The following is a 16141-nucleotide window of genomic DNA, read 5'->3' on the forward strand; positions in this document are numbered from 1 at the left end:
TGTGCCCCATTAGATGCTGCCAGTGTGCCCATCAGGTGCCGCTACTGTGCCCCATCAGATGATGCCCAGAAAATACCTGTCTTGCAGCGGGTCAGCAGCAGTCTCCTGCACGTCCTCTTCCGTCCTCTCTAAAGCGTCCAATCACAGCGACGTTTCAGCCAATCAGGTGACCGGTAACAGACCCGGCAACCTGATTGGCTGGGTCAATCTGTGTTTTATCAAAGCAAATTCCTTTTGCTTTGCTAACACACAGCTGAATGAACAGCGAACGCCCAACATGGCGCCCGCAGTTCACATTTTACTCATAATCACCGGGCCCCACTCGGCTGTGGGCCCCATAGTGCTCACGTGTGTTGCTATGGCAGTAGTTCCGCCCCTGGGTGGGAGCCTTCAACGCAAACAGAGCTTGCGTTGGGGGGCTGGAATTTGGGAGCTCCTTTTCAAAGGGGGCTTCCAGATTCTGAATAAGCCCCCTGCCTGCAAACCCCCACAACCACTGGCCAGGTTTGTGGGGAAGAGGCCCTTGTCCCCATCAACACAGGGACAAGGTGCTTTTGTTCAGGGCATGTGGCCTGGTATGGTTCGGGGGGGGCATGCTCTGATAAGGGCTTTTTATGGATCTTGGGGGGAAACCCACGCCATTTAGTATAAAAAACAACTGATGACTCATCGGTTGTTAAGGACCAGCTATACACAGTTTGTTAAAGAGAAAAAAGCAAAACGCGTGTTTAACCACTTGCCGCCCGCCAATGACATATTGACGTCGGCAAAGTGGTTGTAGAATCCTGACTGGACGTCATATGACGTCCTCAGGATTCTGAGCCGCTGCGCGCCCCCGGGGGCGCGCATCGCGGCGATCGTTGTTGCAGGGTGTCAGTCTGACACCCCGCAACACCGATCTCGGTAAAGAGTCTCTCACGGAGACTCTTTACCACGTGATCAGCCGTGATCAGCCATGTCAGTGCCCACACTGACTGGCAACATGGGTAAATCAGTGCCGCCCCACAGTGTCCATCAGTGCCACCCCACAGTGTCCATCAGTGCCACCCCACAGGGCCCATCCATGCCCAGTGCCCACCTATCAGTGCCCATCTGTGCCACCCATAAGTATGCATCAGTGCCACCCATAAGTGCCGCCCATGAGTGCCGCCTATGAGTGCCCATCAGTGCCGCCCATGAGTGCCCATCAGTGCCGCCCATGAGTGCCCATCAGTGCCGCCTATGTGTGCCCATCAGTGCCGCCTATGTGTGCCCATCAGTGCCGCCTATGTGTGCCCATCAGTGCCGCATACCAGCGCCGCCAATCAGTGCCACCTCATCTGTGCCCGTCAGTACTACCTCATCGATGTCCATCAGTGCCATCTCATCGGTGCCCATCAGTGCCGCCATATCAGTGCCCGTAATTGAAAGAGAAAACTTACTTATTTACAAAAAAATTAACAGAAAAAAATAAAAACGTAATTTTTTTAAAAAATTTTCAGTCTTTTTTTAGTTGTTGCGCAAAAAAAAATCGCAGAGGTGATCAAATACCACCAAAAGAAAGCTCTATTTGTGGGGAAAAAAGGACGCCAATTTTGTTTGGGTACAGTGTAGCATGACCGCGCAATTGCCATTCAAAGTGCGACAGTGCTGAAAGCTGAAAATTGGCTTGGGCGGGAAGGTGCGTAAGTGCCTGGTATGGAAGTGGTTAAAAACACACAGCAAAAGTTGCCTAAACATCACATCAACCGCTGCTGCATAGATGTGAATCTAGGGTACAACTGGAGAGTGCAATATCTGGTGCAACTCTGCATAGAAACCAATCAGCGTCCAGGTTTTATTAGCTAGCTGCTGCCATAACAATCTTCAAACAGCGGACGTATATCGGCGTGCGGTGGTCCAGAAGTGGTTAAATATTAACATCTCAATTCAGGGCTGGACTGGGACAAAAATTTGGCCCTGGACTTCATCCAGACTGGCCCACTTTGACAGGTCTCTCCCACAGCGGCCGGACAACTCCTGCAACCCCCCCCCCCCCCCCCCGGCCACCCAAGCCCCCTCTCCCCCTTCACTAGCCACTAGCCGTTTTACTTTATTCGAGTAGAACGGCTGGTAATGGTACTCTTATAGGCAGTACCAGTGGGGAAGCTAGACATTATTTCTCCCGGGGCAAAGAATCAGTTTGGTGCCCCCCCTCATGGGACAAGATTAGGCAGAAGTGAGAAACTCCCAGGCCGTTGTCACTGAAGCCGGCCCACTGAGCCATCGGCCCACCGGGAAACTCCCTGTAGTCCCAATGGCCAGTCCATCCCTGTCTCAATTTAATTGAGACATATTCACTATTTCTAAATCTGCAGATTTTATTTAAATAATATCCTTCAGGTATTCCTGCCATGAAAGTCCTTGTTCAGGCACTTCCTGTTAGAGGGTAACAATGCTCTCTCCTTGTCTCCCAATTGTGTTGCTGTGATGTCATCCCATCACAAGGGCTTCCAATGGAAATTACAAGTGGCTGTTGCATCAAAATGCATCAAGTAACACTAGCTTGTACAAACACAGGACATTTTAACCACTTGCTTACTGGGCACATAAACCCCCTTCGTTCCCAGACGAAATTTCAGCTTCCGGCACTGCGTCGCTTTAACTGACATTTGCGCGGTCGTGCGACGTGGCTCCCAAACAAAATTGACGTCCTTTTTTCCCCACAAATAGAGCTTTATTTTGGTGGTATTTGATCACCTCTGCGGTTTTTATTTTTTGCGCTATAAACAAAAAAAGAGCGACAATTTAACAAAAAAAAAAATTTTTTTTACTTGTTGCTATAATAAATATCCCAATTTTTTTTTTAAAAAACAATTTTTTTTCTCAGTTAAGGCCGATACGTATTTTTCGACGTATTTTTGTAAAAATTGCGCAAAAGTTATAGCGCCTACAAAATGGGGAACAGAATTATGATTTTTTTTCATTATTTTTTTTTTTACTAGTAATGGCGGCGATCTGCGATTTTTATTGGGACTGCGATATTGCGGCGGACGTATCGGACACTTTCGACACAAATTTGGGACCATTCACATTTATACAGCGATCAGTGCTATAAAAATGCACTAATTACTGTATAAATGTGACTGGCAGGGAAGGGGTTAACACTAGGGGGTGAGGAAGGGGTTAAATGTGTAGCCTGGGTGTGTTCTAACTGTGTGGGGGGAGGGGACTGACTGGGGGGAGGTGACCGATGCTGTGTCTCTATGTACAAGAGACACAGATCGGTCTCCTCTCCTCTAAAAGCATGTGGAGCTCTGTGTTTACACACAGAGCTCCACGTCCCTGCTGTTACCGGCTGTGTCACCGACGATCGCGTGTACCCGGCGGACATCGCGGCCGCCAGGTACACGCATCGGGTCCCCAGCGATGCGGCGGCACAGTGGTTACCCGCCGCACGCCCCCCAGTGGCACGCGCGGGTAATGCTTTCAAATGACGTCCTAAGACGTCCAGTTGGCACCTGAGAACCGCGCTGTTGACGTCTTTTGTCAATAGCGCGGGTCTCAAGTGGTTAATATGGTTAAATTAAATCAGGCAACTTACATTATTTTGCCAAAATGTTTTCTTTAATAAATTCTTTATTTAGAATAATGCGGTACAAAACCAACATACACAGTAAAGTGCAGCCAGTCAAAAAGTAAAAGCGCATAGAGAGGTCATTGCACTGAAAGAAATGAAGGGTCTATAATTTTTATATTTCAAATGATAGAGAAAGAATATCAACCAAAATTCCAGAAAAAAAACACATGATACAAATGTCATATATTGAGTTCAGTTCAGTTGCCTTGTTGGCAACCACAGAGGTAAAACTTTTCTTGTTGTTGGTGACCAGGTTTGCACACATCTCAGTAGGGATTTTGGTCCACTCTTTTTTACAGATCTTTTCTAAATCCTCAAGGTTTCTTGGCTGTCTCGTGGGAACTCGAAGTCTCAGCTCCCCCCATACATTTTCTATAAGATTAAGGTCTGGAGACTGGCTAGGCTACTCTATGACCTTTTTGAAGGAACTTGCTCAAATATGCAACATCACAGGGTGACACTGTAAATGCATCAATATAAGTGTGCCAACGTCCCGGTATAGTGAAAATGGAAACTAATCGAAACTAGAAAAAATTGACTTTTGGGGCACACAAGTAATAAATATAAAAATCTATAAATATTTATTGCAGAAATCTGTATATAAAGATGTTGAGCAAAGCAAGAACTAAAGCCTCGTACACACGACCGAGTTTCTCGGCAAAAAACAGCAAGAAACTTGCTGGGATTTTTTTTTGCCAGGGAAACCAGTCGTGTGTACATTTTTCAAAGAGGAAACTGTCGAGGATCCCGTCAAGCCAAAAAGAGAGCATGTCTTCTTTTTCCTCGACGGGAATGGAGAAACTTGCCTTGTCGAGTTCCTCGACAGCCTAACAAGGAACTCGACAAGGAAAATTATGTGTTTCGCCCGTCGAGTTCCTCGGTCGTGTGTACGAGGCTTCACAGCCTGCATATTAGACCCATGTTCAAGGATACACACCCTATATATATTTCTATTGTTTGATGTTTATGTATGCTCATGTTTTGAGCGTACCTGCATTATTATAACGTTTTGGAAGTGTTATTGGAATACTCCCGCCAGGGAGGTTAAGCACCTGCTTCTTATTATCTGCTGGGATCATTCCATGTGATGTGCTTATAGAGGATGCCATGTGAAATTTGTTGATTATAGACGATTTAAGAGACAAGATGAGAAGCTTGGTCTTTTTTTCCTGCTTGAAAGTCAAGTGAAGATCTTGCTCCTATTTGTCCAGGAAGAACAAGAGAGAATCTACTTGGTTTGAAGAATTCGTTTGTAACAAAGGGGAACAGTGGATATGTGGTTTGTCCGAGCACTAGTGCAATCACTAATAAAATAAGGCACCTAATCCCGTAAAGAAGTATTGAATTGGGAGCAAGAAAGGGCAAGGGGATTATTTACGGTGCATAGGGAATGGCGGTAATGATGAGAAAGAACAGTTTTTACAAAAATACTAAATATTTTTATTAAATAGGAACCAACATGAGTAGATTTAAAAATAAACGGTGGTCATTGAAAAACATATAAGTACAATTTAAACAATACATGGAAATCGCATATTCCCTACATGTTTCGCGATGCTTCGCTTTTTCAGGGTAAAATAAGATCCATGCACAAGTGTTTATAACTAAACAACAAAGGAGAAAAATATATACATAGGATTAGCCATGTATAACATATAATAAAAAAAATATAAATGATAATACAGTATATATCAGTATTAATATATACTGTATTATCATTAATATTTTTTTGATTATTTGTTATAAATGGCTAATCCTATGTATATATTTTTCTCCTTTGTTGTTTAGTTACAAAGGGGAACAGTGTTAACGGCCAACACCATGTTTAAAGCAAAAGAAGCATAAAGTAGTTGTGATAATACATGACATATTAAAGCGGAGTTCCGGCCACAATTTCACTTTTTAAATATACCGGTAAATGCCCCTGTAATACACAAGCTTAATGTATTCTAGTAAAGTTAGTCTGTAAACTAAGGTCCGTTTTGTTAGGTTGTTACAGCATTTAGACACTTTAAAAAAAGGAAATTGACTGGGGCCATCTTAAGTGTTGGCATCATGAAGCCAGACTGTATGACTTCCTGGATTTCAGCCTTGCACATGCTCAGTGCTGCACAAGCAGTGTCAGATCAGGTTTCAGCACCTGTGCTGTCCAAGTCACATGATTCTTTGAGACTGGGGAGTGCACAGACTCCTGGAAAGTTACACCCACTACATTCCCAGGAGTCTGTGCGGTGTAGGTTAGGAAGCATTAAGCACCTAGGTGCAGGAAGTGGGAAGATTAACTATTCTGCCTAGCAACAACACTTTGAAGGCATCTAGAAAAAAAAAAAAATTCGTAATGGACTAATGACATTTTTTTAAAACTACTGATGTAATGTTATATTTATGGGTGGAACTCCACTTTAAGGACAGATCCTTAGTCATAACCCTACCTGCTGGACATAACCTCCCCAACTCCCCCCAATTGCCCAATAAACCACTTGATAAAGTTGTGGAGTAAAATGGCCTTGCGGACTATTTATTTAACATTTTTTAAACTTTAAAATAAATAACAATTTTAAATAAAAAGGACAAAACTTTTTCCCATATCTTGGTGGTCTTGGAGGGCAACGACACCCAACTTGATCACTGGGACAAAACATATTTAACTTAGGCCTCAGTCGCAAGACACCGACTCGTTAACTGCAAGGTACCCGATAACCCCATACCACAGATGGGTACCACCATTGTAATATATATTCCAGCCTTTTTCTCCTCTTCCAGAGACCAAGCACTGCCACAAACAGTCCGGACAGCCCAAATGCCTCCCCCCACCTAAAACCTAGAAAGGGTGGGTGGGAAGCTTCTTCTTCTCGCTACTGACTGAACTGGCTCACGTCACTTCCTCCCTTCCACTCTTCCCCCAGGGACCACCTCCAGCCCCCAGGACACCCCCTTTTATTAAAGGGGGAACTACATGCTTTTCCCTATCCTGCACTGTCCCACCTGTCATGCCGTCCCTCCACCTATCTGTTCCTTTCTTTTGCTCCAGGACTCCCTGTATGCTCTGTTTTGCAATGTTACACCTCCACATCCATGGGAAGGTTTTCTAAGACCATGTCTAAAAGCCCTATCATATGCTATGTAAAAGTGGGGGGAAGTTCAGAACATAGGTTTGAGAGAGATCCCTGGGGAGGTTGATACCCAGATATTTAAGTGAAAAGTCCATTTAAATAGAATGTTTAAAAGGTTGTGTATAGGGAAAAATGTATGGCTTCAGATTTTTGACTGGTAATGTGGAAATTGGATAATTTCCCACACTGCATAAACTCAGAGAGACAATAAATATCAGAAGGTCGTTAGCGTATGCCATGATCTTGTGTTGGTAATGTCCAAATTGTATACCAGATACAGTATTCTAGCATTAGCCCTAATAGGGTACAACCTTGGTTCTAGCGTCAAATAAATATAAGGTGTGATAACAGGCATCCATGTATGGTTTCATTATACATGGGAAAAAGGTAACCTGTTTACCCTTTTGACGTTAGCAGAAGGTAGAATAAAGTGGCCTTAAACCTATAGATTTGAAGGTGAGACAGAAAAAAGACCAATTGACCCTGTCAAAAGCCTTCCCCGCATCTGGGGAAAGAAGAGGGAATGGAATGTCCTTCAACAGGGCTGCATGCATGAAATTCTACACCATGGTGGTCTTGTGTCTTTATAGTTTCATAGTAGGTAAGGTGACAATAGTCCATCCAGTTCAACCTGTGCAATTGTGTTTGTGTCAATGTCGGTAATTATTTCCCATATCCCTGTATGTTGTGCTCAATAAGATGCATGTCCAAGAATCTTTTACAAATATCAATACTCCCCGCTGACACAACCAATTGTGGAAGAGAGTTCCACATCATTATCACCCTAAGAGTGAAAAAAAACCTACACAGCTTAAAGTTAAACCGCTTCCCCTCCAATCTCATTGTGTGGCTCTGTGTCTTCTTAGGCCCCATACACACGAGAGGATTTATCCGCAGATACGGTCCAGCGGACCGTTTCCACGGATAAATCCTCTCGAGGATTTCAGAAGATTTCTATGCGATGGCGTGTACACACCATCGCATTAAAATCCGCGCTGAAATCCTCTGGCGATGACGTGTCGCGCCGTCGCCGCTATTATGACGCGGCGACGGGCGCGACGCTGTCATATAAGGAATTCCACGCATGCGTCATATCATTACGACGCGTGCGGGGAATCCCTTTTGGACGGATGGATCCGGTAAGTCTGTACAGACGAGCGGATCCATCCGTTGGAATGGATTCCAGCAGATGGATTTGTTGTGCATCACAGCAAATATCCGATCTGCTGGAATCCATCCCAGAGGAGATTTCCTCAGATCCGCTGGCGTGTACACACCATAGGATCTATCCGCAGAAACCCATTTGCTGGGATTTATCTGCGGATGGATTCTATCGTGTGTATGGGGCCTTACACTCCCTAAGACTGAAACGTTTTCTTCCTACGCTGGGATCACTATTGAGGTATTTGTATACCGCTATCACATCTCCTCTCAAGCGTATCATCTCCAGGGGGAATACATTTAGTGCTTGTAGTTTTTCCCTCGTAATTGAGGTCCCCCAGTCCGCTTATTAAATTAGTTGCCCTTCTCTAGACTCTCTCCAGCTCCAGCACATCCAATCCAGATACACCACATCCACAGGCCTTCCCCTATCTAGATGGCAGCTTCCTCGTAGACTGTTAACAGGTGGATAATTATTTGCAGGTGAGGTAATAGTTGCGGGTACATTATCTTATCAAATAATTTACATTACAATTTTAATGTTCACATTTAGGAGAAAGATAGGTCAATAACTGGTGCAGGCCATAGAGTCCTATCCCTTCTTTGGGCAGACTGTAATGTGGGCAGCGAGAGCGCATCCACAGAAATAAAGGGGCAGATCCACAGAGATCTGCACCCGCGCAGCGTATCAGAGATACGCTACGCCGCCGTACCTTACCTGGCTTTAGTTTGAATCCTGGAAGAATTCGCGCCGTAAGTTAAGGCGGCGTAGTCTATCTCTGGCGGCGGAATTCAAATCGGCGATTAGGGGGCGTGTTTCATTTAAATGAAGCGCGTCCCCGCGCCGAATGAACTGCGCATGCGCCGTCCCTAAATTTCCCGCCGTGCATTGCGCTAAATGACGTCGCTAGGACGTCATTTTTTTTAAAATAGACTTGAATTACGTCCATCCCGATTCACGGACGACTTACGCCCAAAAAAAAAATTCAAATTAAACGCGGGAACGACGGCCATACTTAACATGGCAAGTCTAACTATACGCCGCAAAACACCAGCTTTAACTATACGCCGGAAAAAGCCGACTAGAGACGACGTAAAAGAATGCGAGGATCTGCGGAAATAGCTAATTTGCATACCGGACGCGGAAAACAACGCGAACTCCACCCAGCGGACGCCAAAGTATTGCATCTAAGATTTGAAGGCGTACGAAGCCGTACGCCTGTCGGATCTAACCCAGATGCCGTCGTATCTTGGTTTGAGGATTCAAACTAAGATACGACGCAGGTAATTTGAAAGTACGCCGGCATATCAGTAGATACGCCGGCGTACTCTCTCTGTGGATCTTCCCCAAAGTGTCTAGCTGGCAGTAAGTTCTTGCCTAAGATAAATTGGGGGAGAGGAGAAAAAAAATTAAGACTGGAGGGTGAATCCATCACTAGATGCCGACCAGCCGGCGCAGTTCTACGGCGGCAGGTCGGCTCTCCTGCGCGAGAGCCCGTAGCTCTACGTCGGCTCTCGACTCGGCCACTATGGGCGTGCGCGCCCCCCGGTCGCTCCTGACTCCCGCGCACGTGCCCTGCGGTCACGATCACCGCCGGGCACCCGCGATTGCTCGTTACAGAGCGGGGACAGGGAGCTGTGTGTGTAAACACACAGCTCCCGCTCCTGTCAGGGGAGAAATGCCTGACCGTCTGTTCATACAATGTATGAACATCGATCAGTCATTTCCCCTAGTGAAGCCACCCCCCCCTACAATTAGAACACACCCAGGGAACATACTTAACCCCTTCCCCGCCCCCTAGTGTTAACCCCTTCACCAACAGTGGCATTTTTATAGTTATCAATGCATTTTTATAGCACTGATTGCTATAAAAATGCCAATGGTCCCAAAAATGTGTCAAAAGTGTCCGAAGTGTCCGCCATAATGTCGCAGTACCGAAAAAAAATCGCTGATCGCCACCATTACTAGTAAAAAAAAAAATATTAATAAAAAATGCCATAAAACTACCCCCTATTTTGTAAACGCTATAACTTTTGCGCAAACCAATCAATAAACGCTTATTGCGATTTTTTTTTACGAAAAATATGTAGAAGAATACGTATCCGCCTAAACTGAGGAAAACATTTTTTTTTATATATATATTTTTGGGGGATATTTATTATGGTAAAAAGTAAAAAATATACATTTTTTTCAAAATTGTCGCTCTATTTTTGTTTATAGCGCAAAAACTAAAAACCGCAGAGGTGATCAAATACCACCAAAAGAAAGCTCTATTTGTGGGGGAAAAAAGGACGCCAATTTTGTTTGGGAGCCACGTTGCACGACCACAGTTAAAGCGACGCAGTGCCGAATCGCAAAAAGTGCTCTGGTCTTTGACCGGCAATATGGTGCGGGGATGAAGTGGTTAAGGAAGTATTAAAGGTCAGCATGACAGCCAGGGATCTAGCATCTTTAGATGAACCTCCTGCATTTTTCATACGGCATGTTTAGTTTTAGGGACAAGGGTGCCTTCTATCATGGAAGGCAGATTTCAAGACTTAAAAATAAGGCACTTGCAGTGCAAGGTTAAATAATAAAAACTGATTTTGAATGTTTTATTAGTGGCTATTATCCCAACAGATGATTACCTTTCACAGGTGTCCGGGTTCAATAAAGCCCTTCATTTGTTTTTTATAATGCCCTCATGCGTTGTTTGACAGATTACTGTTTCCTGATCTCAGATTTGCATTGTTGGAAAGCATGAATGGACTCTTTCTCTCTGGCCTGTACAACCTCTTTTTCATTTGCTTTGCAGATCAGATTCTTCCTGTTAGAAGAAGAGTCATTAAATCAGTCATTCCTGTTAACACATGGGGAAGAGAGATCCCAGCCTTCATGTAAATGTGCCACCCAAAACAACCAGCAGCTCCTCCGGGGGTAGTGCTACATACTGGACCAATGTAACTAAGTATAACATAGTCATGCCTGAAATTATTCTGTAAACAGCTGAATATAAGGAAGCGTTGGGGGTTATTTACGAAAGACAAATTTTTGCTTGCGCATGATTGGATGGTAAAATCAGCAAAGCTTTGCCTAATTTCAGAGCTTCCCCTCGGATTCGCAGCGATCTACACTTACAAGTGCACTTGCAGTGCAATGTGGATTTGTCTTTCGTAAATAACCCTCATGGTGTTATAGAAACACATATGAGAAATCTGAGGGCTGGGGAGGAGCAGAGATGACTCCAGACTTTGTACAGTGATATCTTTATCTGTTCCGTCCAAATGCCAACTGTCAGCAAGTGAAATGTTGGCCTGGAAAAAAAGGGGGGGGGGGGGTTGCATATAGAACAGTAGACACCACAGCGTAATAAGAAGCTGGTTTCTGGCTATTAAGCATCACAGAGAAGCAAAGATCTCTGGTGGAGAATAACAGGTAGAGTGCAAAGGTCTTTGCAACCGCAATTATTACTGGAGGATACTAACCTACCTACCCAGTGGCGTCACTAGGGTTGGTGTCACCCGGTGTGGTAAAACATGGTGTCACCCCCCCTGTCTAGGCTGCCCAGCACCAAGCAGGCAGCGCACGGGCACGGGGCGCACCCCAAACCAGCCCCTGTAAATGATAGTATAGGGCGGTATAGTGGCAGGTTGGGGTAGTATAGAGTGGTATAGTGGCAGGTTGGTGTAGTGGGGTGGTATAGGACAGGTTAAGGTGGTATAGGGCATGTTGGGGTGATATAGGGTAGTTTGGGGTGGTATAGGGCAAGTTAGGGTGGTACAGGGCAGGTTGGGGTGGTATAATGCAAGTTAGGGTGGCATAGGGCAAGTTGGGATGGCATGGGAAAGGTTGGGGTGGTACAGGGCAAGTTAGGGTGGCATTGGGCAGGTTGGGGTGGTATAGGGCAAGTTATGGTGGCATAGGGCAGATTGGGGTGGTACAGGGCAAGTTAGGGTGGCACAGGGCAAGTTGGGGTGGCATGGAAAAGTTTGGGGTGGTACAGGGCAGGCTGGGGTGGTACAGGGCAGGCTGTGGTGGCACAGGGCAGGCTGGGTGGTACAGGGCAGGCTGGGGTGGTACAGGGCTGTTTGGGGGTACAGGGCAGGCTGGGGTGGTATAGGGCTGTTTGGGGTGGTACAGGGTAGGCTGGGGTTGGCACAGATCAGGCTGGGGTGGTGCAGGGCAGGCTGGGATTGCACAGGGCAGGCTGGGCATGTCAGCTAAAAAAAAAAAAAAAACGGGATGGTGTCACCCCTCTAGCGCGTGTCACCTGGTGCGGACCGCACCCCCCTAGCAACGCCTCTGTACCTACCCCCCCCCTCATCCCCAAGCTTGACCAATGAAGGAATGTGGTGCAGGTGTAGTAAAATGCTCATGCCCTTTACTTCACAGAAAAGGGCATAACCAGCAATCAGTTTAGTAGCTAAGTAGAATTTTATCAAAATTAATGAAAACACTTATAAGAGAAGTATGGGTTTGGGTTTTTCTTTAACATCATACCGTAATACCTTGGTTTGAGAGTAACTTGGTTTGAGAGCATTTTGCAAGACAAACCAAATTTTTTAATACATTTTGCCTTGATATACAAGCGATGTCTTGATATAAGAGCAGCGTCATGTCACAACTGAGTATAGTAAAGAAGAGAGGAGCCTCTAAGTGTAGCAATATGGTTACATTTAATGAAGGCACAACATTTAGAAACTTCTTGCTACACTTGGAGGCGCCTCTTCTCTTTTATACCCTGTAAAAAAAAAGCTTAATATACAAGTGCTTTGGATTACAAGCATGTTTCTGGAACAAATTATGCTCGCAAACCAACGTTTTCCTGTACTTACCTAGGTAGCTGCAGCATTGATGCGATGCTGCATCTGTCCTCTGTCCCCAGAAAGATCAAGTATTTTAAATGATATAAACATTTGTAATAATTGCAACCTGTTTGAATGGTAACTTGGTTAGTTAGCCCTGGTTCCCACTGATGTGATTTGACATGTCAAATCGCATGCCAAATCTGCGCTAATTGCCCGCAATGGCAGAGTTCGAATCGGTGTTCATCTGAACTCGCAGAATTTCATTCCCGCTGTCAGTGTGAACCAGGGCCAGAAGCCTGAGTGCAGCCAAAATACAAATAAATATCAGCACAAGGGACGTCACTTACAGTCAGTAGGATAGGGGTTATTTATGAAAGTCAAATCCATTTTGCACCGTCGCGATCGGTCCCCGGAGCTGAAGAACGGGGAGAGCCGTATGTAAACACGGCTTCCCCGTGCTTCACTGTGGCGGCGCATCGATCGTGTGATCCCTTTTATAGGGAGACTCGATCGATGATGTCAGTCCTACAGCCACACCCCCCTGCAGTTGTAAACACACACTAGGTGAACCCTAACCCCTACAGCGCCCCCTGTGGTTAACTCCCAAACTGCAACTGTCATTTTCACAATAAACAATGCATTTTTTGCTGTGAAAATGACAATGGTCCCAAAAATGTGTCAAAATTGTCCGAAGTGTCCGCCATAATGTCGCTGTCACGAAAAAAATCACTGATCGCCGCCATTAGTAGTAAAAAAAATAAATAATAAAACTATCCCCTATTTTGTAAACGCTATAAATTTTGCGCAAACCAATCGATAAACGCTTATTGCGATTTTTTTTTACCAAAAATAGGTAGAAGAATACGTATCGGCCTAAACCGAGGAAAAAAAATGTATATATGTTTTTGGGGGACATTTATTATAGCAAAAGGTAAAAAATATTGCATTTTTTTTTAAATTGTCGCTCTATTTTTGTTTATAGCGCAAAAAAGAAAAACCGCAGAGGTGATCAAATACCACCAAAAGAAAGCTCTATTTGTGGGGAAAAAAGGACGCCAATTGTGTTTGGGAGCCACGTCGCACAACCACGCAATTGTCTGTTAAAGCGCCCCATTGTAAAAACCCCTTGGGTCATTTTGCAGCATATTGGTCCGGTCCTTAAGTGGTTAATGAAGTGAGGGAACCCAAAATGTCTGTGTGTAAATGGGTCCTAAGTGATCCAACTATCATTGATTGGCCGCCCTGGGGTTCTGCACGCCATTATTGCGCTTTCCCTATTCTTACTCAATATACTTGCACATACGGTATATGCAGAGAACCCAGTGACAAGGTTTTGTTTTTCTGAAAATCCCTTTAGCCCAACTAAAGGAAAAGCAAAAATAACTAGTTTATCATCCCCAGCACATACGGATTTGTGGTAAGCCAGTCTTTCTGGGAAGTTATCTTCTTTCAACATCTGAGGAGGATACCAGAAGACAGAACTGAATGATGACCAGGGGGAAACAGAGCAGAGCTGGACACTTCAGATACTCACTGTTCAGACTGGAAAGATTAACAACGCCCAAAATAAAAGCCACAAAGCAACACTGCGCAGAGCAGTCAATCACTTTCTCAAGCACTGTGCCTTTAAGTAGAACTCCAGCCAAAACATTGGAGTGCTTGATGGTTATCCCATCTCAGGTTTTAATTTGCTGTGTGTGTCCTGTTGGGGAGATTTCCCTCTACTTCCTGCATCGGAGACCCAAAAAAGAATGAAAATTTCCTCTTTGGAAGATTTCCCCTGTATTCATATTCCAGCGACAAAATGGAAAATTGTATCAAAAACGTATGCCGCGTACACACGATCATTTTTCAGCATGAAAAAAACGTAGTTTTTAAAAAAACTTCATATAAAATGATCGTGTGTGGGCTGCACATCGTTTTTCAGGTTCTGAAAAACGCCCAAAAAATTTTTTTACGAACATGCTGCATTTTTTAACGTCGTTTTAAACTATGTCGTTTTTCGGGTTGTAAAAAATGATCGTGTGTGGGCTAAAACGACGTAAAAAACCTGCGCATGCTCAGAAGCAAGTTATGAGACGGGAGCGCTCGTTCTGGTAAAACTACCGTTCGTAATGGAGTAAGCAACATTCATCACGCTGTAACAGACAGAAAAGCGCAAATCGTCTTTTACTAACAAGAAATCAGCTAAAGCAGCCCCAAGGGTGGCGTCATCCGCATGGAACTTCCCCTTTATAGTGCCGTCGTACGTGTTGTACGTCACCGGCGCTTTGCTAGAGCATTTTTTAAAAATGATGGTGTGTGGGCAACGTCGTTTTAATGATGAAGTTGGAAAAACTTTGTTTTTTCTACATGCTGAAAACGTTGTTTTTTTTTTCATGCTAAAAAAATATCGTGTGTACGCGGCATTACCGTAATTTAACTTTCCTGGAGCCAATCCATGGAAGCATACATGTGGTAATGTCCCGCTATATTGGCACCAGGCAAATGGAAAATTGTATCAAAAACTTACCGTAATTTTCCTTTAGTGGAGCCAATCCATGGTAGCATACTACAACATGTATGCTGCCTAGGGTGACCACGTGTCCCGAATTGCCCGGGACAGTCCCGCATTTTGCAGTTCTGTCCCGGGCACCTTCATTCCAGGACAATACAGTGTCCCAGAATGAAACTGACACAGCCACCCCCCAAGCCTAACTAATGTCCCAGAAAAAGGCTGCCACATCACCACTTTAGGCTCCATGCACACTGAAGCTGATAAAAGCTATAAAAAAACGCCAGTAGCTTTGCAGGGAGCCTTTCAAAGTTTTTTAGCGTTTTTGCAATAGCTTTAATCAGCGTTTTTGAGTGTAGCTTTTTTCTTTTTTTACTTTTTTTTTTTCAATGGATAAAAAAAACGCCAAAAAAACCTGGCGCCAGCATTTTTGAGCGTTTTTAAGCGTTTTTGGGCGTTTTTCTGCGTTTTGCGTTTTTTCGGGCGTTCAGAAAAAAGCCAATAAACTCCAAAGCTCATTAACACTAAAAAACGCCCAGGTGTGCATGGGCACATAGGCTAACATAGAGTTCCATTTATGGGCTTTAAATAAAAAAGCCAAAACGCCAATAAACTGCAGTTTATCAGCTTCAGTGTGCATGGAGCCTTACTCACTGACAGTACCCAAAACAAACCTACCCAGCCCCCAAAACATATATTATCATATAAAATATCGCATGATAAATATATATCAATTGGCTATATACAGTGCCTTGAAAAAGTATTCACACCCCTTGAAATTTTCCATATTTTTTCATGTTACAACCAAAAATTTGAATGTTTTTTTATTGGGATTTTATGTGATAGACCAACACAAAGTGGCACATAATTGTGAAGTGGAAGGAAAATGATAAATGGTTTTCAACATTTTTTACATATACATTTCTGAAAAGTGCGGCGTGCGTTTGTATTCAGCCCCCTTTACTCTGATACGCCTAACTAAAATCT

This window comes from Rana temporaria, chromosome 9, assembly GCF_905171775.1.
Source record: "Rana temporaria chromosome 9, aRanTem1.1, whole genome shotgun sequence".
Classification (NCBI taxonomy): Eukaryota; Metazoa; Chordata; class Amphibia; order Anura; family Ranidae; genus Rana; species Rana temporaria.